This window comes from Piliocolobus tephrosceles, unplaced genomic scaffold, assembly GCF_002776525.5.
Source record: "Piliocolobus tephrosceles isolate RC106 unplaced genomic scaffold, ASM277652v3 unscaffolded_719, whole genome shotgun sequence".
NCBI lineage: Eukaryota > Metazoa > Chordata > Mammalia > Primates > Cercopithecidae > Piliocolobus > Piliocolobus tephrosceles.
The window spans coordinates 28386-35151 of record NW_022334485.1 but is presented as its reverse complement, the minus strand read 5'-3'; the positions used below and the strand labels follow the sequence as shown (position 1 = coordinate 35151).

At 56.0% G+C, this 6766-nt stretch overlaps 1 pseudogene; it reads left to right on the top strand.

Annotated features, from left to right (window-relative positions):
• Positions 1 to 357: 357 nt before the first annotated feature.
• LOC111532395 lies at positions 358 to 5665 on the top strand (annotated as a pseudogene).
• The last annotated feature ends 1101 nt before the right edge of the window (positions 5666 to 6766 follow it).

The following is a 6766-nucleotide window of genomic DNA, read 5'->3' as shown; positions in this document are numbered from 1 at the left end:
TTCTCTGAGTGAACAACTGGCCTGTGAGGTATCCATTAGTCTTTGGTGGATTTAGTCACTGTGAGTCTGTAGATCGCCATTGGGTGCTAAAGTTCGGGTCTGGGCCAGAGAAGGACGTGGTTAATTCATCAGGACCACGCCAACTTAGTGCCCCTTGGAGGGCTGGTGATCAGCCTTTCCTGGCAATCCTTTCTCCAAGCGCCACCTCCTTCCTGCCTTTTGCTCAGAGCCAGGACTTTAGAGCCTCCTTTCCCTGCAGCTGGAGAATAGGGGGTGTCTGCCCTGGGGGCCTCTCTACCTTCTGAGAATCCCGAATGGGGCCTCTTTTCCATCCTGACACCTTCCTTCCCCATCCAGGCAGCTACTGGGTCAGTGACAAGAGGCTGCCCCCCTGCTCACTCAGCCAGGCCCTCACCTACTTCCTGGATATCACCACCCCCCCAACCCAGCTGCTGCTCCAAAAGCTGGCCCAGGTGGCCACAGAAGCGACTGAGAAACAGAGGCTGGAGGCCCTGTGCCAGGTGAAGATCAGGGTTGGTGGGCAGTGGCGGTATGTGGGGGGTCCCAGCATGTGGGGAGCCAAAGCCCAGAGCTGGTCTTTAACTTCCAAGAGGGATCCACCCAGGTTCCCAAAGTGAGACTTGTCAAAGGCTGGTGGGAAGCCAGGCATCATCCGCTGGCCCATGTCTAGGACACAGTTGTGTTGAGTGAACTGAGTTTTTCCAAGTGTCTGCAGGATGCAACCAGAGTGCACTGCCTTGGACATTAGCTAGAAAGGGGAGCCATCGTTATCCATCTTTGCTTTCCCCCAAACTGGAATAAAGTTGTCACTTAAGATGTATTGGGGGATGGATGGTATGGATGAATGGATACATTGGCATAATGGGCAGAGTGACAGACGGACAGCTGAATTAATAAGTTAACGAGAGAATGCATTAACTCACCTGCAACTGTCTGGTTCCAAGTCTGCAAAAGGCACTGGTTGTCATTATTATCATCATGATCATTATAGCTAACTATCTCGATTCCAACTACCTCCATTACCATTATTTTGTGGCTGCAATGTACTAACTTGGTACATGTTTTCTGGTTAAATTCCCATAACATCCCCACCAGGTAGGCAATGCTATCCTTGTTTCACAAAAGGTAAGTAATTGGGATGAGATTCCATAGCTAGTGAGGACACCCAGTCAAGATTGGAACCCAGGTCTGATTGGTTCCAAAGCCTTGCCCCAAATAAATTACAATAAAGATTTGACCCCTGCCCATGAGTTGCTGAGAGTGGAGGTAACATAAGTTAGATAAATGTACTGGACTGAGTTCCTCCAGGACAGGAACTATTTCTTCTCAAGCTTGGTAGTCTCAGCACCCTGGACAGTGCCTGGCACATGGACTTGTTTGTTGAGTGAGTGAATGAGTGAATGAATACTGGGTTGTGACAGCCTTTTCCCCAAAGTTGGGCAGGTGCCCTGAATCACTCACATCACCCTTGGCTTTCAGCCCTCAGAGTACAGCTAGTGGAAGTTCACCAACAGCCCCACGTTCCTGGAGGTGCTGGAGGAGTTCCCGTCCCTGCGGGTGTCTGCTGGCTTCCTGCTCTCCCGGCTCCCCATTCTGAAGCCCAGGTTCTACTCCATCAGCTCCTCCCTGGATCACATATTCACAAAGATCCATCTGACTGTGGCTGTGGTGATGTCCCACACCCGAGGAGAGGCCAGGAAGGAGGCTCTGGAGCATTCGTGCTCCCCCTCTTATTGGGCATGTGTCCATCAACTCAGCTTCAGCTCCCTCATCAGTTCAAGGAGGGAGGGAACACCCACAGCCCAGAGTTGTTAATGGTAATAGGAGGTGTGTGGGAGAGATCTCTAGGAACCAGGCACTAAACCAAGCCTTCTGTGTGTATATGATCAGTTACCATGTGGGGTAGGCACTGTGTGCATTTTACAGGTGGCACAGAAAGTCACACTGTTAGTAAGTGGAGAGCTGAGATTCGGACCTGGGTAGTCCAACTGCTGAGTCCAAGTCCTCCACCACTCCACTGTCCCATACTCTGGCGACAATTTAATGAGATCAGACGTGGAGAGCACCCAACCCTTGGTGGGAATCCAGTGGTTCTTAGTCTTCCTGATTGTGCAGCCTGAATGCAGGGGAGATTCTGCATTGATTGTTCATTCGCTCACTGAGCTCATTCAGTGATGGTTTATTTCACACCTCCCCATGCTCAGTACTGGGGTGGGTGGGGAAATACAGCAGACATCAGCCCTGCTCTCAGAGAGCATCTAGAGGCAGCAGTGGAGAGATAGGCATAGAAATAATTAAATGATTCTCATTGTGCTGAAGACAAGAAGGAAAGGTCAAGGTCACCGAGGGAAGTGAAGTGGGCCGGGGTGGCAGGGGGCCGGTTTATGCTGCCACAGAGCGGGAGGCCAGGTGGTCTTGTCCAGGTGGTCTCGGCTCCACTACTGGCCACTGCCCCCTGCCCTGCCCTCTATAACTGAGAGTTGCCTGGGTTGGCAAAGCTGGGAGCTGCCCACACTTCTGAGTCCTCTGTCCTCTAGGAAGCAAAAACATGGTTTCTAAAAACTGGCCAGAGACTGTTTGCCCTGCTAGAGAACACCCACTCAGACCAGGAGAGGAGAGGCCGACATGTCCTGTGAGAGCAAGATTCAATCCCGAGGAAAACCAGGGGGACCTCTGCAGTTGGTTGGAGGCCTCCTTCAAGTGCTGGGCCACTGTAAGGGGAACAGAACCCAGAGAGACCTCCTGGGTTTCTACAAGCCCAGGAGGGGCCACTGAGGAGGAAAGCGAGGGGCCAGAGCAGGTGAAATGCGCGGAGCTCATCCACCACCCAGGGTTGCTGCCAGCAAAGGCCACGCTCACGAGCGCACACAGCAGTGGCCACCCCGAGGGGTCACTTCATGCTGCTGTCAGTGGAGCGCTCAGAGGTGAGCTGGGGGTGTTCCTGGAGAAAGTCTTTGGAAGGAGCACTGGAGTAGGAGTCAGGGAACCTGAGCTGTCCACCTGATTCCGCCATGACCTGAGGGACCTTGTCCAAGTCACTTTTCCTCTCCGGGACTCGGTTTCCGCATTGGCAGAAGGAGCAGCTTGCAGCCTCTCTAAATCCCTTTCAACCTTCCTCAGCTCTGGGCTCTCAGAGGGTGGAGCTCAGAACCAGGAGGACAAACAGCCGTTCATTGAGTCCTGAGAGTGCCTGAGTGGGGGCGTCCAAGGAGGCCGTGGTGTGGGCGGAGCAGCTGGCACGGTTTGCGCATGGGTAGTGGGGGACGTTGGTCACTTTGTGTTATCGTTGCGGATGGCCAGGGTCCTCTGCACCACGGCGTCTGCAGCACATGGCTCAACAGCCTGAAGCCCCGAGACCCAGTGCCCTGCTTTCTGCGGAAGTAAGCACCCGTTCCGCTCTGTCCCCTGTGGGACCGCCGACCCCTGGGGTTCCGGGAGGAAAGGGGGAGATCTGGGGTTAAGTGCTGCTCAGGGTCCCTTGGCCCATAAAGAAGACACTGGGGTCACACCGCTGTGGCTGTCTCTAGCAGGGACAGCGATGACAGCGGTGCTGGAGGGGCCCAGAGTCCCGTGAGCTTGGCCCTTTTTCAGAAGGACCTGGGGGAGGTGCTGGTGGCCGGACAGAAGTGAAGCAGCCTGCAGGACGTGGGAAATCAAATAGCAGCTGCTTGTCCTCTCCACCCCTCACGACCGCCCCCCACAGGCCGAGCTCCCCAGCCATCCTGTGTGTGTGTGGGCCCCGGGTGTCTGAGGGCTGGCCCCCTCTTCTTCTGTCCTCTTCAGCGCCAGCGGCTTCCACCTCCCCGAGGACCCCTCCCATCCTTGCATCCTGGTCGGGCCTGGCACAGGCATCGCCCCCTTCCGCAGTTTCTGGCAGCAGCGGCTCCATGACTCCCAGCACAAGGGTAAGGCTGGAGGCTTCCCAGGTGGGAGGGGCACCAGAGGGCAGCGCCTGCCTAGGGGCAGAACCGCAGCCCCACAAACGGCTCCTGGACCTTTCTGGAGGAAAGGACTCCCAAGTTTGCCTCCCTGTGCGGGCTTCTGTGGGTGAGAACGGCCGCCTTCCCGTCTCAGGCATTGGAGCCGGGGCTCCTTCTCCCGGGAGTGGAGGTAACGGGAAAGTCCCTGCTTTTGACCTCTGATGGGCTGAGGGAATCCTGCATCTGTGCTTTGGGTTGTGTGACTATGGATGAGTGATCGGAATGTCCTGGGCCTCAGTTTCCTCATCTGTAAAGTAGGGACAATGCTGTTAACTAGCTGGGATACTTGTGGGAGTGAAGTGAGAATTCCAGTTCGGCTTGGAGCCTTTTCGCCCTCTGGTGGCCAACATGATAACAACAGCCCGGGACTCCTGCAGGAGTGCGGGGGAGGCCGCGTGACCCTGGTGTTCCGGTGCCGCCGCCCAGGTGAGGACCACTCTACAGGGAGGAGATGCTGGAGATTGCCCATAAGGGGTGCTGCATGCGGTGCACACAGCCTACTCCCGCCTGCCTGGCAGGCCCAAGATAAATGGAGCCTCAAAACAGGTGAAGCATTACACACACAGGCTCCAGGATGAGCCCTGGGTCACCACAGGCCCCTGGCCTCCCTGAGCCTTCAGCTCCTGAGCTCTGAAGTGCGGGTAGTTCACAACCATCAGGGTGATGCTGTGAAGAGCATTATGCTCTCTCTTCCAGCAGAAGCGATAGGCCCGGAGAGGTGCAGGACTAACCTCGGTCACACGCGGGTTAAGCCCAGAGCCCAGCCTGCTGAAGGTCGTCAGCAGGCCCGCTGGGACACGCAACTGCCCGGGGAGAGGTGGTCCAGGCTGGCTGCGCTCAAACCCAGCAAGGCTGGAGGACAACCGATGGCCCTCAGACGGGCTCTGCTGCCCCCAGGCTGCGTTGCCCCCTGAGCCTGGGGTGGTCAGAAGAGACTCTCAGCCCTCACACATTTGTCCCATCAGGGCACCTCCCGGGCCCAGTGCTCTGTGCCCAGTGCTGGGGCCAGTGGGCATCCTGTGTGGAGCCGGCGCAGAGAGTCCCTCACTGACTCCTGGATCTTCTCACTGGGGAGCCCGGGATCTGTACCCTGCAGGGACCTGATGGACAGTCTGCATTGAGAGGCTCCCTTTTCTGGGGTGTAGGCAGAGCCCTGTGCGGGGGGACTGCCTTTATTAATGCCTCTTTGAAGCAAATTCAGAGACAGTCTGGGAGTCCCACTGGATGGTCAGCCCCTCAAGGGCAGGACTGTGTCCAGCATTTATCCCTCTACTCCCAGCCCAGCCCCCGGGGCATCTGTGCTCCTCCTCATCCTGAGCCTGGCCCCGTGCAAAGTCCTGGCTGGGAGGGGACTCACTCCACAGCCCTGAGTGCCCTCTCCCCGCCTCCCTGAGGCCAGCAGGCCCGCCTGCAATCCTAGTCGCCAGTGCCCAGGAACTGGACCCACCACTTCCTCTGGTTTCAGGCCTATGTTCAGGACATCCTGTGGCAGCAGCTGGCCAGCGAGGTGCCCTGTGCTCCACAAGGAGCCGGGCGACCTCTATGTTTGCCGGGATGTGCGCATGGCCTGGGATGTGGCCCACACCCTGAAGCAGCTGGTGGCTGCCAAGCTGAACTTGAATGAGGAGCAGGTCGAGGACTATTTCTTTCAGCTCAAGGTTTAATAATAGGGGGTGTGTGGGCTGCGGGTGTTGGCCAAGAGCAAAGGCCATTGGAGCCAGGACCAGGGGTGACCGGTAGACCCAGGGGAGTCAGGCCCAGAAAAGTTCTGGACCCCAAGAGAATCTTAGCAGTGGCTGAGAGCTGAGCTGGGTGGGCTGTCAGAAGGCCCCGCTGTACATCCCGGACTGGTCGCAGCTTTGAGAAGTTGGGTGAATGGGTTCCATTTTGCCGTCTGTGGAATGGGGGCAGGAGGGTCTCCTTGGCCTCTCCCCAAACCCCCTTTCAGAAAGTATCTGTGTGGCCAAAGCAAGGCTGTGAACACAGGGGAGAGCAAGTCTGCCCCCCGTCAGCCTCGTGTGAACCTCACACTTCTTATTTACACCCAGGCTGGCGTCTGCTCACCCTCATCCCCGCAGCAGGAAGGGCTTGCATTTTATTGATGAAGATAATAGTGATATTTATCAAGGGTTTCCACTGGGCATACTGCTTGTCAAGGATTCTCATGTGACATTTTGTTCAGTCCTGCTGAGGATTTTACGAGGGAGACACTCCGTTTTACAGAGGGAAGGGGGCCTACGGGGTCTACAGCAGTGAATGTGAGAACCTAGAGTTCAGTCTGCCTCTCTCTGGTTCCAAAGCCTGTGACTGTCACTTCCATACTCTCCCTAAGACACATTCATATGTTCAACTGGACAGTTATTGAGCACCTACTATGTGCTAGGGATAGAGCAGTAAATGAATCAGGCAAAAATTCCTTACATTCTACTAGGGCTGACAAACCCAAAAGAAAGAGGTGTAGTGCTTCAGAGAAAAACAGCAGGAGACAGCCCAGGAAACGCTGGGGAGTGTAATTGTAAATAGGGCGGCCAGGGAAGGCAGAGCTGGAAGGCGGCGTCTGAGAATAAACCTGAGATAGCGAGGGGGAGCCCCGTGGATACTGAAGGAAACACTCAGGGCTGTTCTGGAGGGGGCAGCAGGGACAAAGGCCCGGGGGTGGGAGTTAAGCTGGCGTGCTGGAAAAACAGTGAGGAGATAACAGGCATTTCCCCAAATGGGTTGAATGGGTCGGTAGATATTTGGCATCAAAAAGGTTCCAAGGTCGA